This window comes from Triturus cristatus, chromosome 4_2 (assembly GCF_964204655.1).
Source record: "Triturus cristatus chromosome 4_2, aTriCri1.1, whole genome shotgun sequence".
In the NCBI taxonomy this organism is placed as follows: domain Eukaryota; kingdom Metazoa; phylum Chordata; class Amphibia; order Caudata; family Salamandridae; genus Triturus; species Triturus cristatus.
Genome location: NC_140586.1, coordinates 772871434 through 772888528, shown reverse-complemented (window position 1 = coordinate 772888528; position 17095 = coordinate 772871434).

Genomic DNA, 17095 nt, shown 5'->3' with positions numbered 1-17095 from the left:
AAAATAGCTTTTTTAAATAACTATATTTTTCTATATTTTTAAAATCAATATTTCTTAACTTAAAGTCAATATTCTTGACCACAATATTCTTGCTGTCGATATTTCTGTGTCGCTATATTTAAAACTCGATATTAGTGTAAGTCTACATTTCCAACTCGATATTTTGACTGAATACCGGCTACTGAAGTGATTGCAACATAATAAAAGCTCTCAGGTTTGGATGCATCGAGTTGTGTGATTGTCTATCGAGCATCAATAAGAAAGATAGGTTTGAAGCAAATAAATAACAACATTTTAGACAGAAAACGTGCTACAAGGGAATCAGATGATGCAAATAAACCGTCAGCTGGACCACATTGTTTACTAAATACAACCCTAGAGAAGGAATCACATTTAAGCCTAGTCTCCTCCAGCTTGGACCATAACCCTCTTAATGGGTTTAGATTTACAGCCAACTGGGAGTTGCAGCTGTACCTAGAGGGAGGGCGGCTAACCTCCCCCCCCCCCCGTGGGAGGCAGACAAAGGGCACGGCAGCAGAATGGCACAAGAGTGCACCAAGGAGCAGGCCAGTGAGCGACCAAGGAAGTTTGGATTTAAAGGGCCCAATCAAAAAGAGAGGTGTGGTCACAAGCACAGCTTAAAAGGTGACCGGGAACACAGTCCCCAACAGTGTTGCTCATTATTGTGTGGGGGTGGGAAATGCTCTGAAATCATACACTGGTCTGAAGGGGAAAAAAAAGACCAGAGCCGTCAATTACAGTATCCACGCAGCTAGTAGCCACCACACTTCTAAAAGTGTCATAATTTAGATTGTTCAACACCCACAAGTTATACGGAAGACTTGGGTGACAGGTGACACCCTGATATGGGTATATAGTGGCTCGATTAATTTTATTACACCTGAGAAATGGTCTAACAAAGCGATGGAGGCATAGCAGAATGCATTAAACAAGCTGGCAGCTGAGCTGAGGTTGAAATGACCAATCAGCAGGGGGCCCTCAGGTGTGCCACAAGGTTAAAGGTTAGTGGGAGCTCCCCGCAAGAGTCACATGCCTGTAGAGGGAGTGCAGGGTGGTGATTGGGTAAGCCTGGTTTGATACAACCAATCGGTGAGGGTCCCCTGGGTTCGCCACAAGAATAACAGGGTACGGGACCCCACCTTCGCCTCTGGTGGTTCCTGTGGGGATGGCACAAGATGACAGGGTTCATCTGTCCAGCAGAACTTACATAGCAGTAGTCATTCAGATAGCATGCGGGCCGGGGAAGCGCATCCTTGATTCAAGGGTGTGAGTTACGAGTTCCTCCTGAATGTAGTTGGGACACTCAAGCTGCAGGTTCAGCTAGCCGTGGGGGAGCTGTTGGGTGTTGGTAAATCATGTTTATTAATTTTCAATATTATTTCCACAGATGCATAGACATTTAAGGTTGTACATATATTCCTGTGGCATTTTGTCGAAGATGAGCATTACTTATGCTGATTGTCTAAACTGTACTATGGTATTGATGTCAATGCGGCATTCTGCATTCACAAATCAATACTGCAACATAATAATAAACTTTATAACAACTACCATTCCTCAGTTACACTTACGATGTGGGAGGGATGGGGTTGGCATAAAATCAGATTATGGATGCTATTGAGTGATGCCAAATGAGTAGGGTGGTGTAGTGCCAGCCATAAATAATAATGGGGTGATACAGAGTGGTCCATTAGGATGGAGGGCGGTGCTTTTTTCCGCCCGCTAGCAGCGGACATCACGTCCGCCATATTAGTATGGTCAAACATAGGCCAATTCCCGATGGCCGCGGTGCGACGCGCACCGCCATCAAAGTGTGCCCACCACCGCGGCGGTGGGAGCCAATGGAGACCCTCCTCTGTGCGGAATGACGTCCGCCCCGGTCCACAAATTAGGATGGCTCAAGCAAGCAGATGCACCGCAGCGGAGACACCGCCCAACCAGAGATGGCAGAAACTCAACAGCGGAGCGCGAAGTCCCGGTCCACACCACCCGGACACGATCGCAATGGACCCAGCTCTAGACGTCTTTCCGGTGCTGTACCTGCTACATCACCAGGAACTCATGGACCGCCACGGATGCCGCCGCAGGTACGCAATAACACAGCACACAACACACAACCCACGGCCTGACACAGGGTCCAAATCCACATCAGACACCCTAGGGGGGATAGGGACACATCCCCAAGGGCACCCACACATCACCCACCTGCCACAAATGCACCCCACTGCATCCTGGACACACAGCTACCGCCACCATGCAGCAATGCCCCAGTCATGTCACCGCAGTGGCGAACACAAGCAAATACATGCGCAATGCAGAAGGCAGGGTCAGTGCCAGGCATGGGCAGGGCACAAAGACCACAGGGACACACCCACACACTAGCACACCCCATGAAGGCACATGCCATGTGCCACCCCTGTGCACCCCATGCACAACCACAAGCCAGGGCAATACATACCCTGCACCACGCAACCAACAATCATGGAGACACAATGCAGGAGGGGCTGCACAGGAACACACAACACACAGCACAGTAGCACAGGGCCAGGGAAACACACACTACACCACACTCAGGGAAAAAGCAATGAGGACAAGCAACAAATGAGCACACGCAAGGAAGCAACATCCAAATGGACACACAGCCTGCACAGTCACACATACATATCACAGACTGACACACACACACACACATACACACCCCACATGCCAACTGCAATGGAGCACACAAAATAGGGAAACCAAAGTGGGCTGCACACAAATGGAAGGCCATGGAGACACACAACAAGCATGTGTACATCACATCAACACAAGGAACAGAGCACAACACCCTCAAACCATCAAAGCACACATGGCTGGCACAGTAAGTGAAATCAAACCACAGACAGCTCAGTGCAACCACACAGGGAGACAGCAAGGCAAACCATGTATAGGCACAAGGATGAAAGGATGAAAGGAAGGCCCTGAACTCAAACTGGGAACAGCCACACATACATACAACTACTTCACAGGAGTACACAAGGAGCACTACACACAGGGATCATCTACAAACCTCAGGACTGACAAACACCAGTAAGAATCTGAACACATACCCCCCTCACACCAGCAGCACACAACACCAGTGCCAAACACACTGAAGGCTGCCAATACTCGACACGCAATACACACACAAACAACCACACACCCTGGGCTCAGCCACAAACATCACACACACACACACACAGGGATGCCACCACAAATGTGGAAACAAATACAACCGACAAACACATCACCCAACTGAAACATACACAGAGCCACAACAACAATAACAGACATGCCTTGTGCAGCTAAACTGGGGAAAGGCAATGGGAGCACAGACGCAACAGGAGTGCCCAACCTCATCACTCAGGAACAATGCACAGACAATATTCCACAACACACACAAGACGTGCACCATCACAGAACAACACAGCCACAGCAAACAAACAACAGATGCACAGGCAGAACAATCACATAGCAAACATAGCATGACATCAGGGGATGCACAACAGGCAATCACAAGGCAACATACACACAGCACAGCAAGAACAACAAGCTGTGTGTGCACACCAAGCATACCAGACAAACACAGACATCAGTGACAGAACAGCAACCTACACAACACCATACAGCACAGCACAAAGACAACAGCACACCCAGGAAGTGAAGCAATAACACAAACAACACACATACATCCAACACAACACCCAATAGATGCACAAGTCTGGGACACAAAGGTGGAAACAACGTGACCACAGGACTGGGCAACACACACAGTTGAACTGCATAGCAGCAACCATGACAGACAAACAGCACCAGTAAATCACACATGACCCATTGGGGAAATGCACTGAGTGACACAATGACCGTGGACAAAGAACTGCACCACAAAGCACAGTGGCAGAAATGAAGTCATGGGGAGGCACACACACACACAAACCAAGGGGACAGCTCACACCAAAGTGAAGTGTACTGCATGTCAGTAGGGGACATGGCAGGAGTGTACCATACACAAAGAGAGGGAGTGCAGACCCACAATGGGTAGGCAGCTGAAGCACAGATATGGGATGGCATGACAACACACACAACATGCCACACTGGAGGCAAGAAGGCACCATGGGACAGCAAGGCATGAGAAAACACAACCACAATGGCAGTGGGGAGCAGCAGGTCTGCACAGACCCCACAAACAGCCACCAGACACAGGGATGTGCAACAAAATACAACACTGAATTGCCAGTAACACCCTCCGCATACTCACAAGTGACAAAAACAACAAGTAGGAGACAGACAGACCTGCAAGGACACACCAACACACTGCACAGTGTACCACATATAACTCACACATGGGCATAAAACCACATCCACAGGGATGAACAATCAAAACAACAGGCACACAACTCCTGGGTGACACATGTGTGTAGGTGACATTGCAGAGGCATGCACACATCGACACTACCCACAAACTCACCCCCTTCACACTGCACAATACCTGGCCATCCAAGCGCACACATGGAAAGTAAGCCATGGGACTTGGATGACTGGCCATCACAAGATGACCACACACATACACCACTGAACACACATATAGGAAGAACGCACACATGATGACCCTGAACAGCCTACCTGAAATACTGTGTGCAGAAAACCACCCTGTGCTGGCAGTGCCCCCCAACCTGACATGTGTACAATAGAGCCAACATGAACTAATCAAGTAAATGACTACTGCTAAACATTTGAAATTGACACCATTGCCACCACAAGTATCTGGGCCAAGAAGAACTGAAGCCCCTGTCACCTCTGAAAAAAAGAGAGCAAGTGAGCCCAAACATTGACCATGTTGAAGTGCCGCACATACCGTGTGGCACAGTAAACCATTTACACACAGCAAAAGAACTTTATTCAGTAAGGACACTGACAAAATAGACAACTGGAGCAACTGTTTTTATTCACAAATTGCACAGATAGGCACCTTGAGAAGAGAAGAGTATGGCACAAAATGCAGAGCATGTCCATGAGAAGCTGCACAGGCAATGGCAAAACAGCAGTGAACAACAAGGCCAGTGGCCAGGGCAGAGTGCAGAGCATGTCCATGAGAAGCTGCACAGGCAAGGGCAAAACAGCAGTGAACAACAAGGCCAGTGGCCAGGGCAGAGTGCAGAGCATGTCCATGAGAAGCTGCACAGGCAAGGGCAAAACAGCAGAGAACAACAAGGCCAGTGGCTAGGGCAGGGTGAAGAGTAGGTCCATGAGAAGCTGCACAGGCAAGGGCAAAACAGCAGTGAACAACAAGGCCAGTGCCCAGGGCAGGGTGCACAGTATGTCCATGAGAAGCTGCACAGGGAATGTGTGCGACTGTACCTTTCCATGGCCAGCAACACAGTCAGGGGGCAACAATGTGCAGTACAGGCCCTCCTGTGTGAGACACAGGTGTGTGTGGGTGACTACCACTCAGACTTGGCTGTCAGGCAGACTGGGAGCTGGCTGTGCCTCGGGGACTGTCGGGGCACTTAAAGGGGGAGAGAGCGGAACAGCTGAGGTAGAGCGATCAGTTTCTTGGCAGGCTGGAGGGCTGCTTGGACCAGGTGGTGTAGTGGTATGTGGAGGTGGAGACATGCATACTGGAGTCACGGTGTGGCTGGGAGATTGTGCAGGGGTGCCCTTCCACTTCTTGGGGATCCTTAATGGCTTTACTGACTGTGGATCAATGGGAAGTGGTGTGGGCACAACAGGCACACTCACCACCACTGCTGCAGCAGGTGCAGGCACTGGCAGCCCCTCTGGTGATGTGCTGGACCCAGCGGAACGCTTTGCCTTGCTTCGCCTCTGCCCCCCTTGCCCTGTTTACTAGGTGCCACCCCTACAGTCCCCTCCAGCCCCTGCTTCACTGGGCTTGTAATAGGAGTCGAGGTGGTTGGTGATACTGCCTTTGAGCCCTTGGCATTCACCACCTCCTTGGTGGGCACAGACCATGTACGATTATCTCTGCGTGATGCCTTAGGGGCAGGAGAGTCCTTGGATGGGGATGCCACTTAGGCATGTGTGCCTGAGGTCTGCTGCTTTGCTAATTGTCCCCTGCTGTAGCCTGACGGGCTTTTCTCCCTGCGCTCTGGGGTGCCGTTGGTCTTCTGTGGGGATGGTGTCTGCGCACAGGACCGCATGGGTTGTTGCTGCTGTGTGCTCCGTTTGCTGTATTGTGACTTTGATATATGTGGACCATGGTCACTATCATCAGACGTGGCCACTGCCAGTGGGGTGGACAAAGGGACCGGAGCTGGACTGTGAGAATGTGCCTGTTGCAGGGCAGACGTCACTGTTGATGACAAAGCCTGGACTGCCCGGTGCAGCACACCCACGTCGGAATGTATGCCCTCCATGAAGGCAACCACCTGGGCCAATTTCTGTCATGGTCAATGGAGGCATTTAGGAGAGCTGTCAGGCCTACACACAGCTGGTGCAAAAGGTCCACAGACTCAGCACTGATGGCAGCAGGGGGGACAGGGGCAGGGGCAGCAGTGCCAGGGGTGAAGGACACTCTTCCCCTCTTATTGAGGCGGATACGGGCAGCACCAGAGGAAGTGGCTGGAAGGGTGGGCAATGGCCGCTGCGTGGTGGAAGTCGATGCAGAGTCCCTGTTCCCTGTGCCCTCCAACATGGATGCATCCCCGCTGGCATCAGATGATGTGGTGCTTTGCGTCTCAGGCTGGGACTCTTCCAGCAGACTCCTGTCCCCCTCTGATGCGCTGGTGACATCTGTGTCACTGGGCTCCTGGGCAGCTGTGGTGCTAGTTTCACACCCACTGGTGTCCGTCTCCTGTCCCTCCGTAACCACAGGTGATGCTGCATGGGAGAGAGAGATGTAGGGTCAGGTCAGTGGCAAAAACAGAACAAACATATGCAAGCAATGCATGACAAAAGTAGAGCAAATCTACATGTTGCACACCACCCTGTGCAATCAGATCGTGCCAACTCCCTACATAGACTCAAGCAGTGCATGGAAACTAGAACCTCAGGCATGAGTGAGCCATGTGATGACCACACAGCACAACACCCTGCTTGTAGCTCTGTTCAAACAGACACACAACTAGTTCTGAGCACACCTAGGGACATGATGGGGGCACACAACTTGTTGCCAATGACAGAACTGGATGTAACAGGAGGGGACAACACAGACCTAGACTACAACATGACAGTCCACAATGGACAGTAGCCCATGCCACCCACCATGTCGTACCTTGGAGACAATAGAAAGCTGCACATTGCTGTAAGATATCTAGCCCTCCCCAATATGGGTGCATGCAATGGATGCATTGATGTACGATCAGTGAGATTGGGCACACTGCTGTTCCCTCCCATGGGATTCCAAAGACTACACCAATGCAGAAGAAACCTGAAGAGCACAACTCAGAATGTAATGTGAAGGCCCAGCTTCCAAATCAACTTTGTAAGTACAGGTAGGGCAAATACATGCCACAGGCACCCAGGCCAGCATCCACTTACATGCCACAGCATCACACTATCAACATCACAGAGGCCAGCACTGGCACAGGCTCTGTACACATGCAGCCACTCCAATCCACAGTCAGACTCCCCAAATGCTCACCCCTGGCTTGCTGCTGATGCTCCTTCAAATGTGCATCTAGCTCAGGCTGTGTCACCACCAAGATGCGCCCCATTAGTGGTGTCATGCTGGCCGTGCCAGATGCCCAGTGCGAGGAAGCAGCCCCAGGGTCATCTCTGCCACATTCTTTGCCAGCCGGCTGATGTCATCCCATCTCTTGTGGCAGTGGGTGCGCCGTTGGTTTGACACCCCCAGGGCCCGCACCTTCGCTGCAATGGCCCTCCACACGGCCTTACGCTGGTGTACCTTGAGCTGCAGGCATGGGAGGCAAGAGGGAAAAATGATCTGGTATACAGTGCCATGTAACAACATCTATCAGTAAAGCAGCAAGATACAACCAAATCACATATCCAACGATAGATTAATCAGAGACTATAGTACAGCCCACATGTGACCCCTACTTAGGAAAAACTGATGTTAAAGCATGCAGGTGTGAGGGGGAACACAGTTCCTGCACATCTCACACACATGCAGGATGCAAGCACTGAAACCTGCCTGCCCACATCTCCAGTCAATTGTTGGGTTGAGCAACAAATACATCACATATCAACCTGTGTTGGGGGGTGACCCACTGTGTCCAAGACAGTGCAGCCCTCAATGTCCCTGCCCTGTGAATAGATAACTGTGTCATGGATGTCACATTGAGGGACATGATCTCACAAATACAAAATGCCCTTCACAAGGGCGGTTGTGTGCAATCTACAGAGCTGAGATGGGCCACAGCTGGAGTGCAATGTGAAAAGACTGATGTCATAATCTGTAAGTGAAGTGATGTGTCCTTGTCTTAGTAGACGGGGACTGTGCACGCCAGCTGGGCTCACACTGAGATGGACTACAGGGGCACACACAGCCATCCAGCCAAGCAATCACTGTCCTGACTACAGCATGAACAACCTTCTGTGTCACTGTATGGCTGACAACACAACACAGGTCACTCATACTTACATGTGCAGGGAGGGAAAGCTATGGCATTGGTTACACACACCCTCCCACTGGAGACAGCATGTCAGGCCGTGAATTACACTACCCCACACTCCCAGGCACATACTGCATCAGTCCACTACATGTGTGGCACCCCTGCCCTACCACAACACTGTTTAAGACTGACCACAACTTTTGGGGCACCATATAGCATTGGGTACTGTGTGAGCACATCGTCCACCAGGACCTCCAGCTCCTTGCTCATGAAGGGACTGGCACGGATCTTCTCTGTCCGTGCCATCACTGTGGACATGAGACAACAGCAGGGGATTTTGGTGGCGAGGGTCCCCAGGCAGCAGTCCCTGGAGGCAGCAGCAGGTGAGGGGTGTCAGGCGGCAGTCCCTGGAGGCAGCAGCAGGTGAGGAGTGTCAAGCAGCAGTCCCTGGAGGCAGCAGCAGGTGATGGGTCTGAGGCAGTAGTCCCTGGAGGCAGCAGCAGGTGAGGGGTCTCAGGCAGCAGTCCCTGGAGGCAGCAGCAGGTGATGGGTCTCAGGCAGCAGGCTCTGTGAGCAGTGGCAATTTGAGGCTCACTCCCACATATATAGCCCCCTGGGGTCATTTCAAAGGTGCCAAGCTGCAGCAATTGGTGGTCCATCTCTGCCTCTTTCAAATGCATCCAATGACCGCCTCCGCGGTGGCGGAGCACGCCTACCATGATCTTCAAAATTGCATCATGCCACCACTATCGAGCTTCCCATTGGCTCTAGGGCGAGCTCCATGGCGGTGTAACACCGCTGGGGCCCGAGGTGCGCTACCGCGATGGTGCATCTTTCAAATGCAGCCAATGACCGCCTCCGCGGTGGCGGAGCACGCCTACCGGGATCTTCAAAATTGCATCATGCCACCGCTATTGAGCTTACCATTGGCTATAGGGCGAGCTCCATGGCGGTGTAACACCACTGGGGCCCGGGGTGCACTACCTCGATTTTAGTGGTGCAGCATGCCAACCGCCATTTCCACATTTCTCCATGCCTATGAGTACTGCACTGGTGTGAATGGGGGTGCTGGTGACACACCACCAGTGCCAGACGATAGCTACTGCGATATGGGTGCCATGCATTGACACGAGGCACTGCCATTCTGGTGGTGGAGCATGCCAACTGCCATTTCCACATGTCTCCATGCCTATGAGTACTGCACTGGTGTGAATGGGGCTGCTGGTGACATACCGTCGGTGCCAGGCGGTAGCTACCGCGACATGGGTGCCATGCATTGACACGAGGCACCGCCATTCTGGTGGCAGGGCATGCAAACCACCATTTCCACATGTCTCCATGCCTATGAGTACTGCACTGGTGTGAATGGGGGTGCTGGTGACACACCGCCGGTGCCAGATGGTAGCTACCACGATATGGGTGCCATGCATTGACACGAGGCACTGCCATTCTGGTGGCGGAGCATGCCAACCACCATTTACACATGTCTCCATGCCTATGAGTACTGCACTGGTGTGAATGGGGGTGCTGGTGACATACCACCGGTGCCAGGCGGTAGCTACCGCGACATGGGTGCCATGCAATGGCGATGTCCATCTGTCACACATCAACAGTGCATAGTGCCAACATATTCAATGGCACGTCATTGTGCACACAATGCCAATATTCAATTTACTCCACTGATGGCTACACATGCCATGTTTGTGTGTGTGTAACGTACATTTGTCTGTACCCACTCACATGTTACTTGAGGATTTGATGTTGATGTAGGCAGGACAGTGTAGTCCTGGACTGTACAATGTGTACACATGTCAATGTGTTGAGGTCCAGTGTCAATCACAGCAATGCTCGTTTCGATGAATGTTGGTCTAATTAGCATTGCCTCTCATGTCTTCTCATGAACACATTCATCATTCCAGCGCCGACTGTGGTCATTGTGTGGTGGATGTGTGCCAAGTTGTAATGACGCATCAAGGTGTGACCAGTACAGCAGCTAGGTAGGTGACAGTGGTTTTGATTAGTTACCCATATGCTGGATGCTAGACTCCCAGGCATGCACATGTGTACTGTGGCAATATCCCTATGTGCATTCACATAGCCAAAGGTGGTGTTTTAGGTACTTGTATTGTGTAAGTTGACACGTGTGCCCCTTGTGTAGCTGAAGGTGTCCCTCCATGTAAGCTGGTCTGTTAGTCACTCTAGATGTCAGTCATTGTTGTCGTTGTGTCATCCTGAACGTGATATGCTGTGCACATCACTTGGTGTATTGTATTGACATGTGTCCACTATCAACTCCATTAGGAGGAGGCCAAATTTGATTCATCACTTGACAGTGCTGGAGGACGTGGAGGATGTTGCGATCATACGCAAATGCCGCCTGGACAGAGCCACCCTGAAAACCCTTTGTGATCTGTTGGAGCCCCACCTGCAGCCACGCAAGACATATCCAACAGCTTTCACCCCGGCTTATAAGGTGATGGCAGCCCTGCATTTTTTTGCCACAGGATCGTTCCAGGAGACTATGGCCAGCGCTGGTGGGATGTCACAACTGATGTTCAGCATGGTGCTGCGTGATGTACTGTCCGCCATGATGCCATACAAGGACAGATACATCCATTTCCCCAGGGGTGCTGAATTGCCAGCTGTGAAGGGAGACTTCTATCCCCTTGGACACATCTCCAATGTTGTTAGGGCCATTGATTGCACCCATGTCGCTCTTGTGCCACCACCGGCAAGTGAGCACATTGACCGCAATCGCAAGCATTACCACTCCATGAAAGTGCAGGTGGTGTGCCTGGCGGAAATGACCATCTCACAGGTGTGTGCCAAATTCCCAGGCTCGGCCCACGACTCCTACATCCTGAGGAACAGCATAGTGCCCAGGTGATGGCTAATCTTCTTCCAGAGCGTTCATGGATTGTGGGTGAGTATGCCTAGTCGTGTGGCGTGCTGTGTGTGACCTGCTCCCCTGAGACTGCGACATTGCAATGTCTATTTGTTTTTGTCATACCTAGGTGACTCTGCATATCCCAACCGTCCCTGGTTGCTGAGCCCACTGCGGAATCCCTGGTCCCTGGCTGAAGTCCGCTACAATGAGGCCCATGGGAGGACACGCTGTGTGGTGGAGTGCACTTTTGGCCTGCTCAAGTCACGTTTCCGGTGCCTGGACAACACCGGAGGTGCACTGGCATACTCATCCGGGAAGGTGTGTCAGATTGTTGTTGCATGCTGCATACTTCACAACCTAGCCATTAGCAGAGAGATTCCCCTGCTCCTGGATGATGGTGAGGACCCAAGGCCCCAGCCCGCAAACCAAGCCGTGTCCAGTGATGAGGACAGTGGAGAGGAGGAAGGTGTTGACCTGCGTGAACAGCTCATCACCCGCTGCTTCACTTGACGGTGGGTGGCAATATGCAACATACCCATTGTCTGATGAGATTGCTGTTGTCTTGAAGGGGCATGTGAGAATTGTAGCATCAGACAGTTGTAGACTCAGTGGTGGTTGGAACGGGACGTGTATGTTGACACTTGGGTGCCATTGGGACATGTGCATGTTTGGTTATCCTGGTGTTAGGGCTTGTGTGATGTCTGTGATGCCACACCCAGACCAGTGACAGTTGTTCTGTTGTGTTTCCCTAGGTGCCTTCGACTTCTCCTTGCCTACATGCAGCCCATGGTCCGGGTACATTGTGATCATGTTGAAGACTGTACACACTGCAATAAAGACGGAGTAGACACAAAATGTGTGTGAGGATATTTTATTTACTATGGTGAGATGCAAGGGGGTGTACATTTCCATTGGGGGGAGTGAGTTGACAGTCGTGGTAGATGAGATGGTCAAGTAGTCACCACATTGCTGTTGTGACCCAGTCCAACAGGCAGATGCCATTCACAAGGCAGTGTAGGGTAGGACAGTCCAAAGAGTCAATGCAGTGGTGGAGAGGGTTGCCATTATGGCTGGCTCCGTGACTTGCGTCTGGCAGGTGCTTTGCCTCCAGATACTCCCAGGGTCTTCTTGGGACGGCCCCTTTGTCGTTTGGCAGGGGGGGCCCTGCTGCTGGGCCAGTGGGGTCTGAGGACTCACCCCTTTCTGTGGGCGCAGGGGAGGATGGTCAACTGTCAGTGTGCAGCCCACCAGAGGGAGGCGGAGGTGTTGTCTGGGGTGCATGGCTGTCCCTCAGTACCGCCGCTTGCTGGCCCATGAGGTCCACGATTTGTCCCATGCATCTGTCGATGGACCTCATCAGCAGGATGAGCTCGTGCAACAGATACTTCCAACCGGCCCGTTCGTCCCTGGGCCTGTTCGTATATGCCCAGGACTCTGGTAATGTGTTCCAGGGAGTGGGTCCCAGCCTCCTGGTTTCCCTGGGTGACCCTGCCCCTCCCACCTGCCCTGCTGCCATGGACCTGTTGCCTCACCACTGTGGGCACCCGCATCCTCTCCCTGCCCTCCTCCATGGGTGGTGTGTGCGGGGCATCCTCAGGGACAGGGAGGGTGTTGCCGGCAGCACTGATGGTGGTGGTGGTGGTGGCTGTGGCTGCACAGGCCGTGACAGCAGGGGTCTGCTGTGGAGTTGTTGTTGCCGCAGATGTGGTGGGGGGACGCTGGGGTCCTGGGACCTGTTGCTCCCTGGCACACCAGATGGGCCGGCCTCGATCTCATCGTCCACGGAATCCTAGGAGTCAACATCCGGGAGACCTTGTACCGGGGGTGGAGACTAGCTCTGCAGGTTACTGATGTTGTCCTCTGCAGTGAGTTCTTGGTCACCTGTGGGTCAGATGGGAAATGGTCATTGCAGTGCACCCGGCAAGCTGCGGGTTAGCTGTGTGTCATTCACATTTTGTACACTGCACAATTGACATATCATCACATTGTTGACTGTGTGCAGTACTGTGCTCCCTGACCTGATACAGTGGTACAAGCATTACTTGTCCATGGTGTGAGGTGTCAGGGCATACCATGCGAACCGTGTCCAATTGAGGTTTACTGGGACTTGTTGCCATCTAGGGCCTGGCACAACATGTGTTTAATCGTGGACTCATGGTTTAGTTGTCTGCCCTAGCAGACGTCACATGTGGCCATGGACTGGCCATTGTCATCTCCTGCATCCATTTGTCCTGTCATGTGCATATCTTGATTTGTGTAACCACACATGCTTTCATATTTTGAGAATGGTCCTTGTTGCACTTGCCCCATGGTGAGGCACATGTAACTAGTTGCTGTGCATGAATTTGCCCAGGCTTTCTTCTACTTGTGCATTGGTGTGTCACACTTTGGTGGTTGTGACAGTTTCCTTGGCTTACCTGTGTGCACACTGTGCTTGGCAATGGGGTAGGCATGGCTCTTTCTGCAATGTGAGGGCTGGTGTTGTCATATGACACCATTTAATTTGGGGAGAATGTGTGGGTGCACGTACTGGCTACCTACCTGTGAGTTTGTTTGTTGTACTGCAATGGCTTCCGACTGCTCCTGGGTGGGGTGCGGGAGGGATCCATCCTGCTGAGGTGTGGGCCACAGGGAATGTTGGGAGTAGTAGTGCATCACTCCCAGCCACAAACACCCTAGTTGTGAAGATGGCTACCTAGCTGTAAGTTTGATGAGGGTTGTGTAATGGCTGACACATGCTTCTGGGTGGGGTGGGGAGGGATCCATCCTGCTCAGGTGTGGGACAGGGGGCATGGTGGGAGTAGTAGTGCAGGCCCCCCCACCCCCAGACACCCTCACTGTGAAGATGGCTACCTACCTGTAAGTTTGTTTGTTGTACTGCAATGACTTCCAACTGCTCCCGGGTGGGGGAGTGCTCCATCCTGCTGAGGTGTGGGACAGGGGGTATGGTGGGAGTAGTAGTGCAGTCCTCCCTGACAAAAACACCCTCATTGTGAAGATGGCTACCTACCTGTAAGTTTGATGAGGATTGTGTAATGGCTGACACATGCTTCTGGGTGGTGTGGGGGAGGGATCCATCCTGCTGAGGTGTGGGACAGGGGGCATGGTAGGAGTGGTAGTGCAGGCCCCCCAGACACCCTCATTGTGAAGATGGCTACCTACCTGTAAGTTTGTTTGTTGTACTGCAAAGGCTTCCAACTGCTCCTGGGTGGGGTTGGGGAGGGATCCATCCTGCAGAGGTGTGGGACAGGGGGCATGGTGGGAGTAGTAGTGCAGCCCTCCCTGACACAAACACCCTCATTGTGAAGATGGCTACCTACCTGTAAGTTTGATGAGGGTTGTGTAATGGCTGACACATGTTTCTGGGTGGGGTGGGGGAGGGATCCATCCTGCTCAGGTTTGGGACGGGGGTATGGTGGGAGTAGTAGTGCAGGCCCCCCACCCCAGACACCCTCATTGTGAAGATTGCTACCTACCTGTAAGTTTGTTTGTTGTACTGCAATGGCTTCCAACTGCTCCTGGGTGGTGTGGGGAAGGGATCCACCCTGCTCAGGTGTGGGACAGGAGGCATGGTGGGAGTAGTAGTGCATGCCCCCCACCCCCAGACACCCTCATTGTGAAGATGGCTACCTACTTTTAAGTTTGTTTGTTGTACTGCAATGGCTTCCAACTGCTCCTGGGTGGGGTGGGGGAGGGATCCATCCTGCTCAGGTGTGGGCCAGGGAGCCTGGTTGTTGTTGTAGTGCTCTCTGCCTGTACACATGCCCCCATGATTATGTTGTTAGCTATGTTTGTGGTAAATGGGAGTGGGTGAATGTTGGATATGTGAGCCATGTTTTTGTGAGTGTGAGGTGCACATGGATGGTGTGTGTCCTAGGTAGTATAGCTTTGTAGTTGTGCAAGGCCGTACATAGCAGAGTGGCGGTAGTCATTTGTTTATACTTACAAGCCTCCACTCCCCCGGCTACTCCTGTGAGACTCTCTGGATGCAGTATGGCAAGCCCCTTCTCCTCCCATTGTGTGAATGTTTTTAGTGGAATGGGAGGGCCACCGCCAGTCCTCTGAGCCAGCTCACGGTTCTTGCTCCTCCTCTCCTTGACCACCCTCTTCAAGTCATGCCACCGCTTCATGATCTCCTTTTTGATCTTGGGGTGGTCCCTACTGCATTGACCCTTTGGACTATCCTAGCCCACATTTGTGTCCTTGTGGCTAATGGTGTCTGTTGGACCAGGGTACCAAAAAGCTGTGGTTCCACTCTGACTATCTCATCTACCATGACCTTCAACTCACTCTCAGTGAATGTGGGCATTTTCTGTGTGGCCATGGTGTGTTGTGTGCAAAGTGATTGTGGGTGCAGGGGTGTGAGTGGTGGTTGTGCTGTGTATGGTGTGTGTTGTGCAGGGGGGTTAGTTGTGCTGGTTTGGAGGTGATGGTGGTGCTGTGTGTGGTGTGGCTGGTTATGTTGTGTCCTTTGCCTCTCCTGTCAGCTGGGGTATGTGTCCCTTCTCTCCTGGAGTTTTGCAAGGGATTGTGGTCAGTGAAGGAGCTGGTTTTATACACAGCTATGTGGGTGTGTCCAATTGCGGTGTTGCTGACAGGTGTGTTGTCCTGGGATTTGGAATATTCGTTTTGCCATGTGGTTGTGTCATTGGGGTGTGTTTTGTGTATTTGGGAGGCATGTCTAGTTTTCTGTGTGCACTTTTTGGCCTTCTTGTGGGGTTTTGGCTTCGTCCACCATATTTTTGACGGTTTGTCCGCCGCAGTGGCTGTGCTTCAGCTCTTCCGCTGGCTCTCCCATTCATTCCATTGTGCGACCGCGGCGTTCGGAGACGGCGGTACGTACCGCGGGACCGTCGGGGATGTACTAATTTCCGGGGCGGTGTCTCCGCTATACTTGCGGTGGGTTGTTGTTTTTCCGCCGAGATTCCAAACGCCGCGGATGGATTTTGGCCACCTCCGCCCGCTACGGGCGGTTATTCTGGGACAAGTACCGCCGCGGTCATTATTTTGGGCGGTTAATGCTAATTTGTCCGCCGGTTTTCCCATGGGGCCGGCGGGCGGTTGTTTTCTGCTTCCATGGCGGTCGGGGTGTTTTTCCGCCCTACATCCTAATGGACCTCATAGTGTTTGGGCACAGTGATACTTCGTAAGTATTTATAATGATAGTGCACAGGAAGGCCTTCACATTAGGGGGTGGGCTGGTCCTGGTTGCATCCTGGGCTGGTGGGCGTGGTGTTCAATTTTGATTCTATATATGTTAAATATTTGTGCCAGTCTGGGGGGCTTATGGCAATGGGGAGGTTTAAAGTGTTGCCTAGGGTCAATTCATGTCCCGCTATTAGTGCCCTTCTCATTTCTGAAAGCCATACATGAGTGTGAGGTGCTGATGATGATTTCCATGACATTGCTAGTCTGCGTTTGGCTCGGCCTAGTGCTAGATCTAGGAATTTGTTGATGTTTTTTCTGCGTACATTGCTCTTCGTTTTTCCTAGTAAAAAGTGTCGACCCTGTGGTGTAATTGCTGTGTCCTTGGCCTCAGATAATTTGGTGGCTACCGCGTTCCAGTACTCTGTTAGTTACAGACATGTCCACACCATGTCAATAAATGTAGCATCAGAGTTTTACTTCTAGGAAA